The 23,901-nt window shown below is 57.1% G+C and overlaps 1 protein-coding gene across 3 annotated transcripts in view; it reads right to left on the bottom strand.

Moving 5' to 3' along the window:
• Window positions 1-23,604, bottom strand: part of RAI1 (retinoic acid induced 1) — a 120,696-nt gene extending 97,092 nt beyond the window's left edge. For 2 of the 3 annotated variants that reach the window (XM_055305718.1, XM_055305719.1), the window contains exon 1: window positions 23,384-23,604. The gene's annotated coding sequence lies outside the window, so the exon portion shown is untranslated. The remainder of the gene's footprint in view (window positions 1-23,383) is intronic. The other variant, XM_055305717.1, reaches the window with a different exon arrangement.
• Between the last annotated feature and the right edge of the window lie 297 nt (window positions 23,605-23,901).

Here is a 23,901-nt window from a genome sequence, read left to right as displayed (position 1 = left end):
GAGGGAATCTTTCTACATGGCCTCCCAGCCTCGCTGATGAGAACAGCCCAGGGGAAGGCCACCAGAGCCAATTCCTTTCTCCTTCTATCTAGGCTCATGAGCCCTTGTATTGCTAGAGCAAACAAGGGGCTTACTAAGCACCCAGCTTCTTGGAATTCATCAAAGGGTCTCCTCCTGGGGAGGGGGCTGGCCCCCACCCCCTACTGCCACCTCCAGGTCTGTCAACACTTGGGAGAGGACCCAGAGAGACCCAGGGGCTGAGGAATCATTACAGGGAAGCAGGTGGGTAGCAGAGCGAGCGGAGGAGAGCATGGGGCAGGGACAAGGATGGCAGGGGTGGCACCTGAGAGGCTGGGAGATGGCATGGGGTGGGGGTTAGGGGTGCAGCCTAGCCCATATGATGGCAGCCTGATGTACCTTCTCCTACCCTCCATACTGTGTGTGCCTGGGCCCCTCAAGTGCTCAGGGAGCCTGAAAGCTCCTGAACCACTCAGGACTCGCCTCTGCTCGCCCCTCTATTGGCTCCCAATGGGCTCAGAATGAAAGCTGAAGTCCTGGCCTGGCCTGCAGGTTGTGCAGGGGCCCTTACCCCTCCCCTTCACTGTTTCTGGGACACTCAGGCTTCGGCAGGGCCCTTCCCCCAGACAGCCACGAGGTTCACTTGCCTCCCTCACACATCACCTGTTCAGGAGGCCTTCCCCGATTCTCTAATTTAAAACTGCAAACATCTCCCAATTCCCGAGCCTCTTCTCTGGTCTGCTGTTCCCTCGGTGCATTTGCTGCCTTCTAGCACACTCTGTAGTACTGTCTCCCAGTGGAACCCAAGTTCCGCCAGGGCAGGGATCTCTGCTTTCTTCCCTGACGTCGAACCTATAACCATGCCAGGCACATAGTAGGGGATCAATAACCGTGTGTGGAATGAAGAGCACACCTGGTTATTCAAGAAAGAAAAGCCTCCGAGGCCTGAGCTCTTTCAAAGCCTTCCCCTGTGGGAGTTTCAATTCTTTTTTTCTCCTAAGAAAGCACAGAGAGGAAACTTTGCACCACCACTTGGCTCAGGCCCCGCCCCCAAATCAATGGTTCCCTCTTGACGACAGGGGTGCTTCTCGTTTCTCTTCAGTGTTCAGTCCAATAAGCAGCCCACTTCCTGGATAGCTCCCCTGGTGTTGCTTGGGCACTGGTTCAGCAGTGAGGATCCCAGACCTCCGCTGTCCCCGAACTTCCTTTGCAAACCCCTGTGTGGTCCTTGTCTCCGTAGATCTTGGCCTGGCCTCCTCCCCACCTCCTACCGCTGATCCTTCCTTTCACTGGGTTTTGCCCTCACCCTTCTGCCCAGGTATGAGGCCAAAGGGCAGAGTCCCTTTAGCCTGGGAAGACTCACCTGCCACCCCTCAGACTTTTCTCAAGCAGGGGTCCGGAATGCCGGTCCTTCCCTGTGCCCAGCTCTGCAAGTCTGATGCCAACACCTGCCCCTTTTGGCATTCCCCTCTCCCAGCCCCTGTGGGGCTGGGGGAAGGCCCGGGAGGCTGGCCCGGTCCCCCAGGGCCACCTGAAGCAGCTCTGCAGAACAATGGCTACCTCCCCCTGGGTTTCTGAAACAGGTGCTCAAGAGACTTTTGACAAATGAATGAATGAATGAATGAATGATGCCAACAAATTAGCAAGAAGGTGAATAAATGAGTGAGAGTCTGAGTGGAATGATTCTCGAAGTAGGTCAGCAATGAAGTTGTATTTTTTGGGCAGGCCTCCTCTACGCTCATGGTTCTCTTGTGGGGACCCCTGGTGTGGGGGGCATCTGGGTGATAACGATGACATCGGTAGTCTAATCAGTCAGTCTAGGTGAGGTTATCTTGCTACAACAAAACCCCCAAATCTCAAGAGCTTAAAACAACAAAAATTTATTTCTCGTTCACACCACACATCCTCCCCGGCTGGGAGGCTCCTGCTCAATAAGCGTTCCCACTTCGGGCTGTCAGAGGGAAAGAGTGTCCTGGCATATCGCCCTCGGCAGTGAAATGCTCAGCCTGGAAGAGCTGTGCAGGTCACTGGGCAGACCTGGTCATGTGACCCGACCCACCGCAAGCCGTCCAGGAAGCATGATCCTACCGCGGCCTTGGGAGGTTGAGGAACTGGAAGTTTCGGCCAACAGCTCTAATGACACCTCCAAAGATACCAACAACAGAATGAACAGCAGAGACCACTAATGGAGCCGTCCCTGTGTCCTAGACACTGGGCTTAGGACTTGAAGTGGGGTTTCACTTAGTCTGCATGGAATCATCCTGAGTTCTGAGGCTACTGCTGGGAATATTTTCATTTTCCAGATGAGGTAACTGAAGTCCACACAGTGAAGCGACTCACCAAGGTGACACAGCTTGTAAGCAGTGATGCAGAGATCAGAACTCACAGCTGTGGTTCCAGGCCCTCATGGACCCCATTGCCTGGCTCGGGCTCTTAGCTTCCTCCACTGAGGCTGCCCAGGGGGTCAAGGCTGGCCCTCAGACCAGAAGTGCCCCACACAGAGGGCCATGCTGACCAGTCCTACCAGAAACTGCCACATCCCATTCATTCCAAAGATGTCTCCAACACTGGAACCCCTACAGTGGGTGAGGCGAGTCCCAGGTTTTACTGAGAGAGAAAAAGGCTCAGAGGGAGTGATGACCGAACCAAGGTCACTGTGCAGGGCTGAGACAAGATCACAAAATGGGGTTGTGATCACAATTACAGATGACATGGCCCATACCTGACACCCAGTACATGCTCAACAAACACTGTAGCTCTTAGGATTGTAAATGGCATTTATTTTTGCACCCCATGTCCCTCTCCTCCCATTCCAAATCTGAGCCGCAGACTATGATTAACCCTTTCTGAGCTACAGTGGGGCCCCAAGACCAGAAAGCCTATGGCTAAAGACTCTTGCTCTGGCTGCCCTAAGAATGCATTTCACTCCCATAGGCAGTCCCTTGTCCCAAAGATTTTATGCCTAGAAGTTTGACCAGAATGAGCCCCCACCCTGTGCCCAAACCCTGCTTCGCATCCATACCCCAAGCAGTGTCAGCGACTCACAGGGTAGTAGGCCCCAGCAGTCAGACTCCAAGGGCAGCCGTCCTCCTAATGTGGACAGGTCAGAGCCTTCCCAGACTGCTTTGAGTGCACCCTCCGCTAAGAAGCCTGGAGTTTCCAAGTCTCCTTACCCTTTTGTCCCCTGTGCTCAGCTCCTAGAGCCTTCCCACTGCCTGTGAATTCTACTCATAGTTCACTGTCCCAATCATCCAGTCCAAAAGCATTTATTGAGCATTACTCCACACAGAGCATTGCCAACCACCATGAGAGAGGTGGAGTTGAAAGGGCATGGCCCCACCTTCCTGTGAGCCCAGAGTGTAGCAGGAACATATGCATTCATGATGCCCCACAGCCCAGGGGTTGCTAACACAGGTTTTGAAGTTGCACAGAGATGGTTCCAGGCCCAGCCCTGCTACTTCCCAGCTGAGAGACTGTGGAAACTCTGTATCATCTCCACTGACCTTAGTGTCTCTATCTGCAGAATGAGATAGTAACAGAATCTACCTCCTGGGTGGTAACAGTTACTGAGTACCAAGAGCTTTGCGCAGAGCCTGGCACATAGTAGGAGCTCACCTCTACTGTAATCCTTATTCCTCGCCTTGACAGGACAAGGGCAGAGTCCCGAGGCATGCCAAAATAGACCTCCCTCCGGGCTTCCACCACCTCATTAATAAGAAAGGACTGTCCACCAGGCTAGGATGCCACCTGACGCCCCTGGCAGCCTGCCCATTCACCTCCATCTTGTCTGCAAGGACATCTGGGGATGGGGATGGAGCATGCCAACTTCTGGCTGAAGGCCAGGCATGCAGGGACCCCAGCAAACCAGAAGAGACCCACCCAGCAGGCCCCACTGCCATTGAGCTCACATAAGGTCATTGCAACACACCACACACCACACACACACACACACACACACACACACACACACTGTATGCACACAGTAGGTCCACAATAAACATCCTACATGGGGCTGAGGCTAAGTGGTGCCCTAAGGTGAGGCAGGTAGTTAAAGTCTGCAGTCCGAGGGGACTGAATTTGATGTCTCAGCAGTAGGGAGCCACTGAAGGTTGCAACTGGCCAGTAGAGGGACCTCTGCCTCCCCAGCCTCAGGTCCCCCCACCCTCTAGGAAGCTGGAGCTTTTATGTGGTGTCCCTTACTCCCCCCACCACCAATATGAGTCAGTGTTCTGCCCCAGGCCTTTGCTTCAAATGTTCTTCCCACCTAGAAAACTGTTCCCAGCCCCTCTGATTAGCTCAGGTATATCCTCCTTCCAAGCTGGGCTCAGAAGCCTCTCCAGACCTTCCCGGTGTGGGCTCAAAATCCGTTCTCTGCTTCCTGCAAAGTGGTCCTTTTTACATTAGAGCACAAGTATTTCCTTCTCAGGCCACCTCACCCAGACAGGAGTCCTTGGAGAGCAGGGTCCTGATGTGACTACCCTCTGTGCCCCAGCACTGCCTGACACAGGACAGGGCAGGGATCGGTGGCTTCATGATGGACATCACCATAGGCTTCAAAATTCTGTCTCAGAGATGGCACAATGGAGGATGGAGAAGCCCACTGGGTGAAATGATATCCTTGGTGCACCTGCTCCCTCTCCCCTTTCTCCTTCCTTCTGCAGAGAGTTGAGAGGGGGAGAGGGGCAGGACTAGGAGAGAGACAAGGGGGTGCAGGTCTAGGCCGCAGGCCCCTCCCAGTGGCTCACTGGGTGGGGTGCAGAAGAGCACAGGCAGGTCCCACAGAGAACACCTGAAATCTCCATGTGTCCTGACCTTCCCATCATTCCCTACAGCCCCTAGGGCCCTCACTCTGGCCAGAGGGCTCGGGGCAGCACTGCAGTCCACAACTCATGCCATTCCCAGGCATGCTGGGACAGTCAGACCAGACTGACCTCAAGGAACTGTCTGTCGGGGGAAGCAGGACACACCAGGTCACCCCTCATCCTAGGCAGCCCCTTCCTCCAACAGAGGGAGCAGGAAGACAGAGGCTGCCTTGTTGGAGGGGACAGGGGTGGATTTCGGGGCGGGTGGCAGAGGCAGGAGACGGGCCTTTGTTCCAGGCAGCGGGAACAGCTTCTTGAAAGGCAAGGGAGGTGAGGCAGAAAAAGACAGGCATCTGGGGGGCGGGGGCGGGGGCTCCTAGAGGTCGCCCTGGACGCCCTCCGGGACCCTCGGCCCACGCTGAGCGACCCCCATTGTTGTCGGCGCGGGGCGGCGTGGCGGCGGCCGGGCCAGGGGGCAGCGGTCGTCCCGGAGGGCCTTGAACGCCAAGCCCAAGATGGCCCAGCCGGCGGCGGCGGGCGGGCCGGAGGGAGCGCCGAGGCCGCCGGCGGAGCAGGTCTCCGAGGCAGGGCGATAAATTAATTAAATGAACCTGCCACGCCAGCCTCTCCCCACCCGCGCCGCACTCCGGGATGAGCGGGGCCGGGCCGCGCCCGCCGAGGCCCCCCGCCCCTCCCTCGGTCCCTTCCCCGCCGGGCGCCGTTTTCCAGGTAATTAAGGCCGTGCGGGCAGGCGCGCAGCTGCTTCCGCGGCCGGCCGCGCCTCCGGCCCGGGCAGGTGCAATTAAACCCGCGCGTTCGCGGCCATTAAGCATTAATGCAGCTCATTAGCATAAGAACGAGAAGACGCTTTGATGGCGGCAACCCCGCAGGGGCGGCGGGCGAGCGCCGTAGGGGTGGCGGGGGGCGGGCGCGCGAGCCGGGCGGGAGCCCCGGACCCAGCCCCGGCCACAAGCCGCCCCGCATGCGAAGGGACCGGAGCCTCCGTCCCGGCCCCCGCCCCCGCCCGGGTCCCAAGGAGGGCGGGGCAGGAGGCCCACCAGCGAGGGTAGGGGTCTCTTTCCCAAAGGCACCGCAGGGTAAACTGAGGCCCGCAGGTGCCATGTGACTTGCACAGGGGGTCCCACTGCCAGGGAGCCAGAACCCACCTCTCTGCCTGCAAGAGGTTCCGTTATTAACAATAGCAATCCACACTTAAGCCCTGTTTCTGAGCACTTAGAGGAGACTGTCACTTAATCCCACCTCCTCCACCCAGCAACCCCAGGGGCCAGTGGGTACTTAGAATTGTGATCCCCATTTTACAGAGGAGGGAACTGAGGCTTGAGAGAGACTGTAATTCACCGCAGGTCCCATGGTGGTAAAAAGCCAACGGGAGGATTTGAACCTGGGCAGTCTGGCTCCGGAGGCTGGGCTGAGAACCAGGAAACCACAGCATGATGGTGACACAGGCGGGAGGGGCAGAGGCTGTGGTTAGGTGCAGGCGGTGTCATCCCACCCCAACTGGGTGTCAGACCACGGCCAGTGCCATCAATCATGGCCTTGGGAGAAGCAGGTAATAATCCAGAGTAGCAGTAAACTGGGGGTGAAAATGCCCAAGGATTACTCACTGGCAATTTGTTTTGTGTCCCCCACCCAAACACTTGGTGGGCCTTCAAAATGGGTCTGGGCCAGATGTGGCGGGAGGACAACCAGCTTGCCACTTTGGTCTAATACCTGGCAATTAGTAGTTCAAGAAACACTATAGCTGAGCAAATGAAAAGTGAATGCCTGAATACACGCTTCCCTCCACAATGGGATGGGGGTGGGGTGGGGTGGGGTGGGGGATCAGGGACTGATTCTCAGATTTCATCTCTTTCAGGCTTCCTTTGGCCGGGGAGGTGGCTCTGTGAGAGCAAAAGGGCTAAGAAGAAATGGCAGGTGGGGCCTGAGACAGCCTTGCTGTGCCGTGGCTCCCGGCGTCCCCTGGGGCAGTGCCTCGGGCATTCCAAAGTCAAGGTTGTTGCTGAAAGATGTCTTGAGGGCCCTGGTGGGGAAGGCAAAGAGCACAGGAAGAGGAGACACAGGCTGCCAGAGGTGATGGAACTTGAAGGAAACTTCCAGCCCCTGAACAACTCAGAGAAGGTAGGCAGTTGCCTGGGGCCACACAGCAAACCCTCCCAACTCATTCAGTCCTAGATGTGCCTTTAGCAGGTGTCCAGAGCAGCCTGCAGCTGAGACGGGACTCCGCGCTCCATGAGAAGCTCATGCAATGCATTCTTCCAGCCTCTGCCTTGGCTTGCGATAAATGTGCATTCCCATACATGAATGTATAATGACACCAATAATATGATTATTTGATTACTGTCTTTCCCCCTTGGCCGCACATCCCAGGGGCAGGGATTACGGAACACCCAGATCATGGCTGATTCAGTGCTGGACCACAGTAGGCTTGCAAACGTATCCGTCCACCAGATTAAGTATTATTAGGACAAACAGTCACAATGCCAAAGAAAAACGCATGCCTGAGTGGGGGCTTTCTTGCCTCGCCAAGTCCTCAGATACCCGCTACACACACATCCGTACACAGCTGGCTTTATGGATCTGGACTGGCCTCGATGCCTCCACAGGCAGGAGAGGGGCTTGGCCCCCCTCTTCCCAACCTGACCCTGAGGCCAGCCCACCCCCTCAGCTGCCAGGCTGGCCTGCAAAGGTATCTGTCCCAGGGGGGCCCTCAGAAGCCTCATTAGGAAAGTAGTGACAGACGCATTAGCTGCTGAGGGTGTGTGTGTGGTGGTGGTGGTGGGGGGGAGCACTGAGGGCTGTCACAAGGCTGAGGAAAACCAAATGCCTGCCACTTCCTGAGCCTCTGGGCCCCATCTGTGCCAGGGGAAGGGATGGAGACAATGGCCCAAGGACAGACTTGCCCCCTGGGACTCACCCTGGGTCTCAGAGCCCAAGGCAGAGATGTCCCAGCCATTCCTTACCGTTCTTGCTGTCTGCTTCCTGGCCAGACTCAACTCACTGAGTGATGCTTGACAAAGCCCTGCCTCCTCTGTGCCTGGGTCATTATGGTTCCAATGCTCTGTCTCAGGGGAACGCAGGGACCTGGGAACCCACTCCCATGTAACAGAAGAGGAAACTGAGGCTCAGGGTGCTGCCCCAAAGCACAGTACTAGAGTGGGGGCTAGGCTCTCCTGAAGGTCCTGGCTTGGCCACTAACAGGCTATGTGGCCTCTGGACCTCAGAAATGCAAGCCTGGGCCACAGTGACCCTGGAGATCCCTCTGACCTCTGAGCCAGCCAAGGTCTGGGAAAGCCCGGTTCTGCTGGAAGAGGGTCAGGGATTATCAGTGTCCCCTCAGCCCCCAATGCCAGTCCTTCCTGGACCTGAGGTGCAGCCACACACAGAGGTGACCAAACCCTGACTCCCAGGGCACTGAGTTCTGTCCAGCAACCCAGTGAGTGACCATTGTCTCTACCATTGATAAAAAGCAGGTGGGTAAAGTCCTATACCACACTCCACATGCACACATAACAGGCCTCACACCACAGGATATACACAGAAACAAGAAGACAGATACCCAGCCACACACACAGGTCCTCTGCCCACAAATACAGACATGGAAACCACATACACACAGAGGAGCACAGTCCCCCACATTGTACCACTGCACATACAAGTACCTGAGACATGATCAGACAAATCAACCCCTTCATCTCATTCCTCCAACCCAGACACACACACATACACACCACAACCACACATACAACCACAAGTTGGTCCCAGTCACAAAGACACCCACTATACGTACAAATCACATACACAGGTGCATACTTAGCAACCCAACACAGACGGACTCATCCACGTGCCTGGATGCAGCAACCATGGAAGAAGCATCACCCCCTCCACGTACAGAAATACCCCCTCCCCATCCATGGACACAGCCACATGCTGCACGCACAGGCTCCCAAGGCCAGGAACGCACACGGATACACACTCATCTTGCCACTCGGTTAAATTCCACACGGCAGGCGGTGCCCAACCCAGAAGAGAAAATCCAGATAAATAAATCATGTTCAGAGCATCAATCCCGGCCCCAACCTGGCTGCCTCCTTGCTGCAGGTAAAGCGAAACAGGTCTTAAATATTTTATAAATGAATAAACCTGTTAAGAGAATATAATTTACAGGGCCATTGGCTGTAGGCTCACAACATCCCTCCCACATCTTTTCATTTTGGAGAACACGTGGTGGTGGCAGGTGGTGGCCACTGGGGCATGATGTCTGGTGCCCCACCCGCTGCCCTTCTGCCAGGGGTGCTATTCCCAGGGAAAGGGGCATTCTGTGATTTTCCATCCACTAAATCCAGCTGCTGCTCAGAGACAGGGCCCTGCATTCTCTTGTCTCTTCAGCTCCACCCCCACCCCCCAAGCCTTGGATGCCTTTTAAATGCCAATCCATCCCTGGCAACTGTGATTTCCCAAGGCCTGTTTCACACAGGGCTTGGATGTGTTAGAACTGAACTGTTCAGGGAAGGGAAGAAGATAAGTCCTGGCAGGAGGGATAAGTGGGGAGCAAGGACAGCTTGTAGCTAGGCCTGAGGGGCAGCTGGGCATAGGGAGGCTGTGCCTGGTGCCAGGCCCACACACCCCCAGGGAGAGGCTGAGCAGCTTAGGGCAACGAAGCCTCCTAAGATGTAGACAGGGAACAGAAGGTGGGTCCCAGGACCAACAGAGGGTCTTTGGGTCTGAGCATAGCTCAGACAACGGAGGCTGGACTGAGGCTGAGGTCTGAGCCTTCGCTGAAGCCTTATGCAGCTGGGGCCAATTAAAGCCCCTTTCTGCTGGGACCTGAGTCTCAGCTGGGGCCTCGAGTCTTCCATGTCCCTGAGCAGGCGAGGTGGCTCCTGGGTCCCCAGCTGGCAGGATCCTCTGGCCCAAGCTGCTTTTATCTGAGGTTAGTGGCAATGAAGAAGGGCTCCTGAGGGTCTTTGAACAAAGTTAGAAAGGGATCGTCTAGTCAGGCTCTTCTGAAGCTCTCACAAGAATGTGGTTCCGGTTCTCTCAAAACTCCCACAGACTCAGGAGAAAGGAGAGTGTTACACAACATTAAGTGAAAAGAGCAGGATATCAAATGGTACACACAGGAGGAATGATGGCATGCTTAAACAACAACAAAAACCCCCACAAACGGGGCAAAGTCAAACGTGGCTGCCTTTGGAGACTCGAAGTATGGGTGAATTGTTTTTCTTTTAACTTGCCATAATTTCCAGAAGTCTATAATAAGCCTGTCCTCCTTTTATAGTGAGAAAAAAAAACCCTACCAAGTGCCTTACAAAACCAAATATATAGACTGGTCCTATATTTTACACTTATCTATCATATATTCTTTATGTCTATAAAAAATGTTGACAGTGGTTATGCAGGGGTAGGGGTAGAAACACAGGGGATTTTTACTTATTTCAACATAAGTAGATTTAGATTTTTCTCAGTTCAACATAATAACATGATAAACATCAAAAACAAAATGCATGGGATGCCTGGGTGGCTCAGTGGTATAGCGTCTGCCTTTGCCCAAGGGCGTGATCCTGGAGACCCACGATCGATCAAGTCCCACATCAGGCTCTCTGTGTGGAGCCTGCTTCTCCCTCTGCCTGTGTCTCTGCCTCTCTGTGTGTGTCTCTCATGAATAAATAAATAAAATCTTTTTAAAAATGCTTAGGACTGGGAAATTATTTTGATACAAAGTCTGAGGAGTGTCTCCCGCTGCATCTGAAAGCCCCTTCTCACTCTCCCTCCCAGTGCGCGTGCATCGGCTGAGGCTTGAGAAAAGCCAAAGGACAGTTGCTCAACAGGCACACAGCTTTCCTTCCAAGACCGAAGGGCTGGCATCACATTTTGCTGCCTGCCCGATCCAGGTAGGAGGGGACAGAGGGTCAGCTGAGTCGGTGCCTCTGAAAAGACTGGGGGAGAGAAGGCAGCCCTGGAGTGACCGGTCAGGGACTTAAGGCACTAGGAGGAAGGAGGGGTGGAGGAAGGGCTGGGTTGGCAGCAAAGTTCCGGAAGGGGCTGCCCCCAGGGTAGGCGGGGTGCCCGGGCTCAGGAGGTAGGAATGCGTCTCCGGGCCAGACAGCCCGACCGCTGGCAACCAGGGGAGGCCCGTGCTCCTGGGCCGGAGGGAGGCCGTCTGGGTGGCGGGGTCCAGGCTAGGTCCCTCCTCTCTCGGGCCCACGGGCAGCACCAGCGAGGTGGCAGTGCTGGAGGGCTCCGGGACAGCGTGCCCTGGAGGCCGGCCCCTGCTTTCAACGCCTTCCCTGCCGCGGGAGGGAGGGGTGCAGCCTCCCTCCCCAGGTCCGGCCCCGGGAGGCTCTGCCTGCTGCCCCTGAGGTGGGGATGCGCGGCTCTGAGAGCAGAGCCCGTCCCGAAGCCAAACCGCACAGGATCCGGTCGCACCGGGAGCCTGGAGCCGCAGCCCCCGGTTCCCGGAAAGACTCGGGCTCGGCGGGGGCGGGGCGTCGGCGGCCCCGCCCAGCGGCCCCGCGGAGCACGCCGGGACGGGGCGCTGCCATGGCGACGGGAGCGGGCCGCCCCGCCCCGCCCCGCCCCGCCCCCCGTGCGGCCTCCGCGCCTCGAGGCTCCGACCCCTCCCGGCGTCGCCGGCCCGCCGGCCGGGGCTTGTCAGGCAGGACGCGGCGGAGGAGGCCCCGGCGCGGCCAAGATGGTGGGCGCCGCGGGAGGGGAGCGGAGGGGAGGGCAGGAAGCGCGGGCGTTTGCCCTCTCGCCGCCCCCTCTCGAGGTTGAGCAGAGGAGAGGAAATGGCCCCGGAGGCGATAATCGAGCTGCCAGTGTGTCTGGCCTGACAGCTCCTACCTAAGCAACTCCCCCCTCGCCCCCCCCCCCCCCCCCCCCCCCGCCCAGGCCTGCCCTGCCCGCGCCGGGATCATCCAGGACTTGACACCGCCCCCCCGCCCCGCCTTCCGGGCCCTCCCCCAGCCTAGTGAGCCTGCACCCCCGCCAAGGGGCATCGTTGGGTTTCCCAGGCCCGGCCCGGACAGGCCGACCTCTGCCACCCACACCCCGGGCATCGGCTCTTGGACAGCGAGAACCTGCTTCCCCTCCGTAGGGCTGCTGAGGCTCTGAGCAGCCCTCCCTGCCCTCCCTGGAGACCCTAAGCTGACAACTTACCCCGAGGGGGTGGGGGGGTGGTCCCCTCTTACCTCGTGCTCTCCCAGCAACAAGGGGGCACACGAGTAATGGGAACTCACACTGACTGGGCCAGGCCAGTCGGGCTGGATGACTTATCTTCCCGAGTCCTGCATGTGAGTGACTCTGCCCAGGCTCCGTGGGCAAACAAGCCCAGATCTGTTAAGGAGTGAAGTGGCAGGGCTGGGACGCAGCCAGGCTGTGCCTCCGGACGCTTGTCCATACACAGTGGCACTCCCTGCTCCCTGGCCACCCAGCCTGGGCTGGTCCAGCCGCCTATCTCTGGCCCAGAGCAGTGGCCTGGCCTCCCAGGCCCTCCTCCCAACGACCACAGGCCTGGCTTCCCTTCTGAGACGCCAATCTGCAGCCACACAAAGCCCTGTTTGTTTGCTTTCTCTGCTGCTCCCCCTGGATCCGATGTCTTTCTCTGCTACCTGCCGGCCTGGCTTCCTCTCCAAGCTGCCCTCCCAGCCAGCTGAAGGGAAGGAGGGGGCGGCTATTCCAGCAAGCCCTGCCTCACAGCCACCCCAACATTCCTCAAATCCACCTCCCCGGTGCCAGGGCACCCAGCTGGGGCAGCCTGACCCACAATGGCTTTGCAGCCCCCTTGCTGCCTCTCAGAATATAAGGTGCCAGCTGGGTGGAACAGGAAAGATGCCTGCAGCCAGGGGCTGGGGCAGGGGGAGGGGAGCCCAAGAGGCCCAGCCAACCTCCCCTCTCCTTTTGTGAGCAAGGCTTGTTTTGTTCGTCAATCAGGAAGGCAGCCCCTGACTTCCCAGCAACCCACGGGCTGCCAGGAGATAAGGAGATGAATGGGGCCAGGAGGGCTGAATTGGAGGAGGCAGAGGGACACCCTGGTTTTATGGCCCTCCCCCACCCCTGTTTTTCTGGGAGTTCTGGGTCTCCCAGGCTCTAGGACGGACAAGGGCTTACAGGCTGTGCTGCGAGCCTTTGGTGCTAGGTGCCCTCTCTGTGCCCACTGTGGGCAGGCACCTAAATAGATCCCTCTGCATGGTGGGCACCCCAGAGTGTGCAGCCTCAGGCACCCTCTGCAGTGTCTGGGGAAGCCTCATCGGCCTGAGCTGAAACAGGGCTTTCACAGGCAAAGAAAAATAAACACCCGCATTCCACACCACCTTCTCTACCTGCAGAGTGGGGGCTGCCCTCTCTCCCCGTTCAAATAAAGAAACCCAATACTGATACTGCACAAGATCCTACAATCTCTCCCAGTTCCCTCTACCCAGGGCTCTTTTATTGTACCCCGCCACACTGGGTGGCCCAGGGCAGGTCCTAACCTCCCGGGGCCTCCCTCTTCCCCTTCCTGTCCCCTCCATGCAGAGTTTAACCCTTACACCAACTTAGGATAAAGGCATGATTGTGCCCACTTGACAAATGGCAGGAGGCTCATGGGACAAAGTCACAGAGACAAACTGCCCCAGACAGGATTCAAGCTCATTTCTGTCTGACTCGAAGCCCTAAAAACTTCCCACCAGGTTGCAGTATCATTTCACAGCCAGTGATTTTCTGCTGATTGGAGGAGTGACCACCATGAGGAGGTGAGGGAGGAGCAGGTACAGCTGGCAGATGCTGTTTCCAATCTCAGCACTGCCACTTGGGTGCTGTTTGACCTCAAACAGGTCACTTAACCTCTCTGAGCTTCAGTTTCCTTGACAATCTGTATAGGGTGGTTGGTAAGGCTTAGAGAGGACAGACTACCCAATGCCCATTAAAATAGCAGGCACTCATTGAATGATGGCTTTTCTCTATGATCCCTTCCAGCATCCAGAGAGACGGGCATTTATTTCTTAGAGGCAGGCAAGAATTCTACCACTGAACCACCCATGCTATTTATTTCTTAGAGGAACCAGACCTCTTCCACCTCTGCTTTCACCCATCCGGCCCTGTTGCCAGTTGTCCCCCTAGTCACCATCTCCTGCCCTCTGGAACGCTCAGGCTAAGGCTGAGGGCTGCCAAGCTGAGCTCCCCAGGCCCCGGTCTTGCTCAGGAGACCAGGGCCTCTCTGTTTAATCAGCCAGGGCAAGGGCCCCAGGGGACAATGTCACCCTAAGGGAATGAAGCCAGCTCCGTCCACATCCTGCTGGACTCAAGAAAAGAGAACCACTCAATTAAGTCTGATTTGCCAAAACGTCTGTTTTTAGTGCTATTTTGGGCCACGGTGGGGATTTTCTGTACTTGTCTCAAAGGTATCCTAAACCAGATTCCTTCCTACCTCCCCCACTCCCACTGTGTTTGAAATGAAAATATGTTCTTCCTCTTCTCTCTCTGTTTTTTCCTGCTTCTCTTTCCCACCTATCAGAGGGATGCAAATAAGAGAAAAGGGTGGAGGCTGGGCCCCGACAGGAGGACAGCACCCCCCACTCACTAGGCCTGGGCAGGCCCCCTCAACTCAGTCTCCCAGAGTACAGCACACTGGCAACTATGGTTTCCTCAAACCAGCCTGCATGTGAGAGCATCTTGGGTCTTTATCTTCTCCCCCCCTGGAAGCCTCTGAAGCTTGATCATTTTCTGCTGTCTCCCTAGACACACACCAGGCATCTGCCCTTCCCTCCACACACCCTTGTCTTCTGCCTCTGAGCTTTTGCTTGGGCTGAGCACCTCCCCCAAGGTCTCCATGCACTTTACCTTCTTAGCTTGCAACACAATTATAGTTAAATCCACATCTATGCAATCATGTCATTTTTACTTTTTTTTTAAAGATTTTATTTATTTATTCATAGATACACACAGAGAGAGAGAGGCAGAGACACAGGCAGAGGGAGAAGCAGGCTCCCTGCAGGGAGCCCTATGTGCGACTGGATTCCCAGGACCCCGGGATCACAAACTGAGCTGAAGGCAGACGTTCAACCACTGAGCCACCCAGGTGCCCCTAATCATGTCTTTTTTTTTTTTTAAGATTTGTTTTACGGATTTTATTTATTTATTCATAGATACACACACAGAGAGAGAGGCAGAGACACAGGCAGAGGGAGAAGCAGGCTCCATGCAGGGAGCCCGACGTGGGACTCAATCCAGGGTCTCCAGGATCATGCCCTGGGCTGCAGGCGGCGCTAAACCGCTGTGCCACTGGGGCTGCCCTAATCATGTCTTTAATGTCTGCCAATCTACCAGACTATAAGCTTCATGAGGGCAGGGGCAGCATCTGCTTGGCCAGTACTGATCCTCCAGGGCAGGCTGTCAACCTCCCTTGGCACTGCTGACGTTTGGGGCCAGATAACTTGTCGCAGGGGCTATGCCCATGCATCCCAGGATGTGTAGCAGGATCCCAAGCCTCTACCCACCAGATGCCAGCACCTCCCCAGTTGAGACAACCAAAAATGTCTCCACACATGGCCCACATGTCTCCAGAGGGTAGAACTTGCCCCCAGTTGAGAACCACTGCTCTAAAGCCTGGAAAATGCCTTCCCCAAATGAATGAATGCATGACTCCTCTTCCCTTCCCACCAGAGGGATTCTTATGTCTTTATCTCTCTCTTTTTTAAAGATTTTATTTATTTATTCATGAGAGACAGAGAGAGAGAGAGAGAGAGAGAGAGAGAGAGAGAGAGGCAGAGACACAGGCAGAAGGAGAAGCAGGCTCCATGCAGGGAGCCCGATGTGGGACTCGATCCCTGTCTCCAGGATCATGCCCTGAGCCAAAGGCAGATGCTCAAACGCTGAGCCACCCAGGGATCCCTGTCTTTACGTCTTATCATAATCTTGTGCAAATTTAATTTTCCCTATCAGACCAGAAGCTTCCAGAAGACAGGCCCATGTGACCTTAGGTGTAGATCAATGCTGATTGCCCATAACTATTCGCCGGAAGAATAACTCTCAAAGCATCAGAGCGCACCAGACGAAGCCTAGTTCTGGTGCCCCCTCGCCAATGCTTTGGATTACTGTGTGACTTTGCTATGCTAGCTAAACTTCTCTGGGTGTCAGGGTCTCTCCAGTCACTGCAACAATTCTTTGTCCTATGGGGCTCATGGAAGCCCCCAAGAAGAATCTTTCAGGTGGTTTTCAATTTACATTTTCTGTGAAATTTTACAGAAATTTTTTTTACAGGTAAATCAGTGTCACCTAATCGTAATTAGGTGAGATACTGATTCACCACTTTGCAATGGGCCAGGTATAGCTGAGTGCTTTAGAGGCACTATCTCATTTAATCCTCCTAAAAACAAAACTATGAAATAGGTACTATTATTTTCGTTTCTTGAGAGGGGAGGGTCCTTCACTGGGAAGGCCTCACCTGCTGAGCTCTCCTGGCAGAGAATGAGCTCTCCTCACCAGGGGTCCAACAAGGCCCAGAGGTAGTGACTGAGGATTCAAGAAGTAGGCCTGCCTCAGAGGGGCTTGGAGGAGTGGCTACTCTCCACTCCTCTTCCCTTCCCGGGTGTTATCCCTCCCAGGAAAGCTCTGGCTGGAACACACTTTCCCCAGCACAGAGCCACTCTGTGAGATTCTTCAGGGCTCGAATCAAAGATAAGGAGGAACCATCTTATAGATACTTCTATGTACCAGGCGCTGTTTTAAGTCTCTAATGTGCATTAACTCATTAACTCTCCCAACAATCCTAGGAGGTAGATGCTATTATTTTCTCTGCCTTACAGGTGAGGCTACTGAGCAAAGAAGATAGGTCACTCATCCCTGGTTAGGAAGTGGCAGAGCTGAGGTCTGAACCAGCGCGGCTGAGCTCCAAATACAAGTGCGGGGCCTCAATGCCATATCAGAGATGCCTCACACACACAGGGCTGTGTTCCCAGCCCCCTGGTATGTGACAGGGCCCGCATGTGTGACTTAGGGATGAGTGAGCATGTGGTTGCACGGCCACATCCACGGTTGGCCAAGTCCTGGGATCCACACCCAGCATTGGGGGAGAGACCCTCTGGACACAGAAGCTCTGACCAGGATACTGATTCTCACCTGCCCTGCTGTGTAACAAACACTCTCTCCATCCATCTTTCCCTGGCTGAAGAAGAAACTTGGGAAGGATTAGAGGCAAACTGGCACAAACCTGTGCAGAGTCCATTAGCACCAAGAGCAATAGCTGCATGTGCTGCATGCCATCAAGCGGGGCCGCTGATGATGCCCGCTGATGATGCCCGTTTTAAAGGCAGGGGGATGGAGCCTCGGAGAGAGTGGCCAGCACCCGGATTTTACCCCAGTTCGCCTAACCCCAGGTTCTGGAGCACCTTGCTTCTCAGATTGCAAAACACCCCCACACTGGCATCACATTTAATGCTTGCCACCACTCCCATCTTTGACGGGAGGGGGAGGACAGGCCTGGAGCAGCAGCTGGCACTAAACCTTTGCCTAATGCTGAACCCGGGCTTCCAGGGCTCCCCCACCATGCTGCCCTCCCTGTGTGAGGCCTTCAGGAAGGGATCCTGGGGGAGGGGGGCCATGCTCCTCTCCTGTCTGCAGGTCCCTTGGATTCCCCCCACCCCCCACCCCGTGTGCTGAGTGAGGCCCTTGTCCCCGTCCTGACACCTCTCTCCACTAGGCCTTGAGGTGGGGACTCCAGCTGACATGCTGCAGTCTGAAATATACAGCAAAAGGCAGAGGAAGATGTCCCCACAACTCCTGTCCAGTCCCAAGGCTCCCTCCCTCTGTTTCCCCCTCATAAGATTCTCTCCTGCCCTCCATGGCACCCCTGGGCACTGGCTCCCCTGAGCCTGATCACTTCATATGGAGAATGGGTATTCACTGCCCACCTGGCCCTTGGACTTGGGAGGGTCTGGAGGCCAGACCACATGCTGGTTTGGCTCTAGGGCCCAGGGTGAGCACGGGGCGAGGGCAGCACCCTGAGGGAGTATCTGCTGAGGGAGGGAAGGAAGGAGAAAGGGAAAGGGAAAGGGAAAGGGAAAGGGAAAGGGAAGAAAAGGAAAGGAAAGAGGGAGGGAGGAAGGAGGGAGAAGGAGGGAGGAGGAAAGAGGGAGGGAGGGGGGAAGAAGGGAGGGGGAGGGAGGAAGGAAAGAGGAAGGAAGGAGGGAGGGAAGAAAGGAAAGAAGAAGGAGGGAGTAATGAGGGAGCGAAGGAAGGAAAGAAGGAAGGAAGGAGGAGGGAGTAGGGAGGGAGGGAAGGAAGGAGGGAGGGAGGAAAGGAAGGATGGAAGGAGAGAGGAAGGAGGGAGAAGGGAGGGAGGGAAGAAAGGAAAGAAGGAAGGAGGGAGGGAGGGAGGAAAGGCAGGCAGACAGGCTGGCTCAATGTCAGAAGGAGCCCTAGTGCTCCTGGATATTTCCTTTCCTAATTCTGAGCACACTATTTAGCAACAAAACCATCTCCTTCCCTCCTCCCTCCACAGCTCTCTTTGCCCCCCTTCTCCTGCCTCACCTCCCTTTCTTCCCTCCCTCTATCCTGCCACCACGCACGCAGGCACTGTTGCACTGTTTACTCGGGCTCAAGAACGAGCAGAACGAATTCTCTCCTTTGCCAGCAGAGCCCCACTCCTTGCCTCCAGCCCTGGCACTCACCCTCCCTGTGTGCACCCCCCCCACCCCCCCATGTCACATTCCAGTCTCAGATCCCCAGTGACCCACCCAGGCACAGGGCACAGCTCTGCCTCAAACAGTCTCCTCAATCCCTGGGGAAACAGGATGAGCCAGTTTCTCCTCAGCCCCCTCGGGGAGCAGCCTGGGGGGTGCTGGGCCCCTCTCCGGCCTCACTTGTCTCTCAGAAGTCTGAACGAACAGAAGCCACTGAGCAGGGAATCTGAGAAGGTCTGAGAATCTGCAAAGGTCTGGCAGGCAGCGGCCAGGGATCTCAGGGGCCCACGAAACCGTGTCAGGGGCTCCCACCCGGCCCGCAGCACCTAGCCCTTCCTGCCAGGAAGCACTTCCAAGCGTCTCCCGTGTTCCAGGCCTCGCCCTTGGCACTGGGGCCAGGGGAGGAGGGAGGTGTGCTCTCGGGCCTAGATGCTCCGGCCTTGTGGGGAGGACACTGACAGAATTACCGATAATTCCATGATAAACGCTCTGCCATGGGTATAGACAAAGGGAGATGACTCAGTCTGCCTCACAGGTCAGAGAAGGAGGAGACAGGACATCTGTTTTGGTCTTGGGAGGCAGGGAGGAAAGTGAAGGGCATCCTAGGTGGAAGCAGCAGCCTGGGCAAGTGCGCGGAGGCAGGGATGTACGTGGCTGAATCCTGAAGGCTGTGCTGTGGGGAGGGAAGGGAAGGGGGCTCTACAGCACAGCAGGCAAAGGACCCTAAAAGGGCGCTGTCATATGGGAAGGACCACGGACAGGACCTGTATTCTGACAGCAGCAGGAGCCCCTAGAAGTATCTGCTGTGGTTGAGAAAGATCACTCTGGTAGTGTGGCCCATGCTGGGAGGGGGCAGGATGGAGGCAGGGAGGCCAGGGAGGCCCAGCCTCTTCCGTCACCATTCTTTCTGAGCTAGCTCCTCCTATCTTGGCCACTGTACATGCCACATCCGTTCCAAGCTCCAAACACTTGCTAGTACGTTCCCTCTGGCAGGAGTGCCCCCTCTTTTTCTTACTTACCCATGCTGGAAGCACCTGCTCCAAGCTCCCTCTTCCGTGAAGCCCCTGCCTCCATAAGGCTCCCAACTCTGGTCAAGACTGAATCCTAAGGCTCAAGTTATCTGTCCCACTCATCTCGGAAATGGATTGTACACTGTCTCCCTCTGCTCTTCTTCACATGGACAAGTCTTACCACAGATGCTGCCCTACGCTCTCTTTTTTTTTTTTAAATTTATTTACGATAGTCATACAGAGAGAGAGAGAGAGAGAGAGAGGCAGAGACACAGGCAGAGGGAGAAGCAGGCTCCATGCACCGGGAGCCCGACGTGGGATTCGATCCCGGGTCTCCAGGATCGTGCCCTGGGCCAAAGGCAGGTGCCAAACCGCTGCGCCACCCAGGGATCCCCCTACGCTCTCTTGATCTTATTATCCCCATAACACCTTCATGAACTGGAGGACCTGTTTTCTGCCTGAAACTTGGCTCAGGCTCCCATGACAATACTAGTTCCCTTGAGTATTACCTGGGTCTCAGTCACCCACCAGACTATAACCCTTTTGGAGGCAGATGCATGAAGCACAGGACTTCAGAAATGGTGGGTCCTTGGAAAATATCTGTTCCCTTGGAGCTAGTGAGCCCAGGTACCTCTCCCACAGAGACAGTGCCCATGGTCCACTGCTCCACCCTGTCCTTCCCTCTGGGGCCACACATTTGAAAGTGTGTGTGGGAGGGGCATCAGGGCCACAGGTGGCTATTTCCTTAAGATTTTATGTAATTATACATGAGAGAAAGAAAGAGAGAGAGAGAGAGAGAGAGAGGTAGAGATATAGGCAGAGGGAGAAGCAGGCTCCATACAGGGAGCCCGACGAGGGACTCAATCCCTGGTCTCCAAGATCACACCCTGAGCTGAAGGCAGTGCTAAACCGCTGAGCCACCCAGGGCTGCCCCACAGGTGGCTATTAAAAGCAACAAGATGGGGCGCCTGGGTGGCTCAGTTGGTTGAGTGTCCAACTCTTAAATTTGGCTCAGGTCATGATCAGGGTGGTGGGATGGAGTTCCGGGTCAGGTTCCATGCTCAGCAAGGAATCTGTTTGAGGATTCCCTCTCTCCCTCTCCCTCTCCCTCTGGCCCTTCTGCATGCTCAAATAAATAAATAAATAAATAAATAAATAAATAAATAAAGTGCAACAAGATGCATCCATGCACTGCCACGGGGATAAACCAGTATTAATAATGGTGACAGTGCCAACTGGCATTTATTGGGACAAGTACTATTCTAAGCTTTTGCATGTTTACATGGACTACTTCATCAAATCTTCAGTAGAGTCCTATGAGACCAGTACTCTTATCATTCCCAATGTACAGACAGGACACTGAGATACAGAGAGGTAACTCATTCACTATGTAGTAGAGCTGGGGGTTACCCCAAAGCCTTGCCCTGGAGCACCTCACCCTATGGCTTCTCAAAGACAAATGGAAAGGAAAAGAGAAGGTAAAGAGTAAGAATCTGAGATTCTCCTTTGGGGTAAAAGAAAACTAAGTATTGGCATATATGATACACGTATACTTCAGCGAGTAGCAAAAACCTCCAGGAGGATACATTCAAACTCTGAACTGGGGTTACCTGTGTGGGGAGGTGCGGAGGACACTTTTACTTTTACCCTATATACTTCTGGGTTATTTGCATTTTTCACAATAAGAATGAATCCAGGTGTTACTTGAGTAATTAAAAAAGAAAGAACTTGTCAGGGCTTCGATTAATGTTTGTGGAATGACTAAAAGGCAGATTCATTTCGTAGGACTGTTTTTTCAAACTCTGGGTATGACCCATTAGTGGATTGTGAAATCAATATAGTGGGTTGCAACCAGCATTTAAAAAAATAAAAAAAATCAAATAGGCTAGAACAGAAAGTATCAGCTCAGCAGACAAAGTAGAGAAAAAGAGTTATTTCACTCAACTTTTGTTTCAGCTTTATATAGTGGTGGTGAAGAGAATTGTGACCTAAAATGTATTTCTTACTAGAGGTCTCCCTTAGAGTTTGAAAGCCATCCATCTAGACTTGGAGGTCTAAGAGGAATGGGGAAGAGGGGCTCCTGCAAGGGTGGCTTGGTCCAGTGGAAGAGAGATGGGTTTTTCCAAGTGGGTGCATTCCCTCCATTTAGGAAGAAGCCAGAGGGGCCCCTGGCTCTGGGGAAACGTTCTATTTATTAGCCCACTCTAGAGTTGGCTTCTGGGGCCTGGGTCATCTCTTGATAACTGCTTTCCTCCAAGGCTCTTTGCCTGGGAGAGCCTTCACCAGGGTTCTGAGATGGAGCCGCCCCCAGCCCAGAAGGTCTGCCTGGCTCCTCTGTGTCACCCAAAGCTTCTAAGATCGCTCCTGGGGTGCCCTATGCCCCCTCCACTGTCGAAGGGGCGGGGTGGGAAACGAGATTCCTTTCCAGCAGCTTCCACATCCCCAGAGCCACATCCCAGGGAAGCCTCTGGAAACACAGCTGTGTGGTCAGTCCGGAGGGGGCTCCACGGAGTCTGCAGCGAGAGCTGCCCCCAGCCTGGGTGAGCCTGACCCAGGCGGAGCAAGGTCTGCATGGAGGATGGGATGGAGGGAAGAGCAGCAGATCCCCCAGCGCGGGGCTCCCACGGCGCTGGCGCCTCCACTTAGGAGCTCGCCGAACCCACCCCCGCCTCCCCTCCCAGGGCAGCAGACAACTAAAAAAAGATAAAATAAAAAGAAGTAATTCCCCTGCTCTGACGTCAGCGCGAGGTTTTAACAGCCCGGCAGCGGCCTGAAACCGGATTGCAACCAGATGTAATGCCCTTGAATCCTGCACACACCGCTGCCTTGGGAGAGAAATGGAGCGGGGGCGGGGGCGGGGGCGGGGGCGGGGGGGCGGCCCTCGGGGTGGGAGGGAGCCGGGCGGGTCCCGCGTGGGGCCTTTGCATCGCAGCCTCTGCTGGGAGCACGGGCCAGGCGCTGCGGGAGCGAGTGCGGCGAGCGGGGAGGCTCAGGGCCCGGGTCCGCCATTCAGGCGCGCGGCCTCCCCTCCCCCAGCCCCCCAACAGCGCATTGTTACACTCGGTTTTGTCCACTCCCCGCCGCCGCCGCCGCCGCCCGATCGCGGGCTCCCCGGAGGGCACGGCTCCCGTCCGCACTCCGGCCCTGGGCGGGGAGCGGAGGACTACGAGAGCCCCGAGAAGGGAAACGGGCGCCCCAGGAAGCGGGGGCCGCGGCGGCCTCGGCCTCCCTCCTGTTTCGCTTCCCCTCCGCCCCTCCGCCCCTCCTCCGAGGCCCCCGGCGCGACCGAGGCCCGAATGTCGCCCCCGCCGCCCGCCGCCCGCCGCCCGCCGCCGGGCCCCGCGTCCTCCCCCCGGGGGCGCCTGCCTGCGGGGCGCGGGGCCCGGCGGCGGGCGGCTTGGCGCGGTCGGCGCGCCGGGGCGCTCGGGGCTCGCGGGTCCGGTGCCCCCGCCGTGACGTCACCCCCGAAGGGCCCGCGCCCCCGGGGCCTGGCCGCGTCGGGGCTCCGAGGCTCGGGGCCGCTTCCTGCCGGGTCGCGGGGCCTCTGCGCACAGGCCCGGGCGCCGCCGCCCGCGTGGGGAGGCCCCGAGAGCCCCGCGCCCCCCGCGCCGCCCCCGCGCGCTCCGGGCTCCCCCCGCCGCGGGCGCACTCCCACAGCTCCCTCCCGCCCCGGCGCCCGCCGGGCGCCCCCCGCGCCCGCGCCCCGCGCCCCGCGCGGAGCTCCCCCGGCCGCACGGACAGCGCCGCGGGCCGCCCCCAGACGGCCATCCGGTGACCTCGCGGCCCCCCGCGCCGCCCCCCGCGCCGCCCCGGCCCGGCCCGGCCCGGCCCCGGCCCCCGCGGCGCCCCCCGCGCCCCGGCGCCCAGTGCTCACCTCGGCGCCCGCGCTCGCTCGCTCGCTCGCTCGCACTCGGGGGCCCTGGGTCTGGCGCGGCGACTTGGCGGCCCGCAGGCCCGGGCGGCCATGGGGGTCAGGGCGCGGCGGCCCGGCAGGAAGGAGGTGGGCCGCGGCGCCCCCTCCTCGCGCCGGCGCTCGGGCGGCGGGCAGGGCGGCCTGCTCCGCTCGCTGTCGCCCTCGCCGCCGCCGCCTCGCTCTCCGCCTCGACTCTCGGAGCCCGGCCGCGGCGGGGGCGGCGCCCGGGGGCGCGGGGAGCCGGCGGCGGGGGAGCGGGCCCTGGCCGCGCACCCGGCCGGGCCTGCCTGGTGTCCGCGGAGCCGCGGGGAAATGCGATCCCCTCCGCACAGGAAGAGCGGACGGGCGGGCGGGCGGGCGGGCGGCGCGCGGGGGGAGAAGGAGAGCGAGAGCGGGAGGGAAAAAGTTCCCGGGCGGCCTGGCTGCGCTCGCTCGAGGCCCCGGGCGCCAGGTGGGCCGTGCGCGCCCCGACAGCACCC

This window comes from Nyctereutes procyonoides, unplaced genomic scaffold (assembly GCF_905146905.1).
Source record: "Nyctereutes procyonoides isolate TBG_1078 unplaced genomic scaffold, NYPRO_anot_genome, whole genome shotgun sequence".
Lineage (NCBI taxonomy): Eukaryota > Metazoa > Chordata > Mammalia > Carnivora > Canidae > Nyctereutes > Nyctereutes procyonoides.
This window is presented reverse-complemented; position numbering and strand designations above follow the sequence as displayed.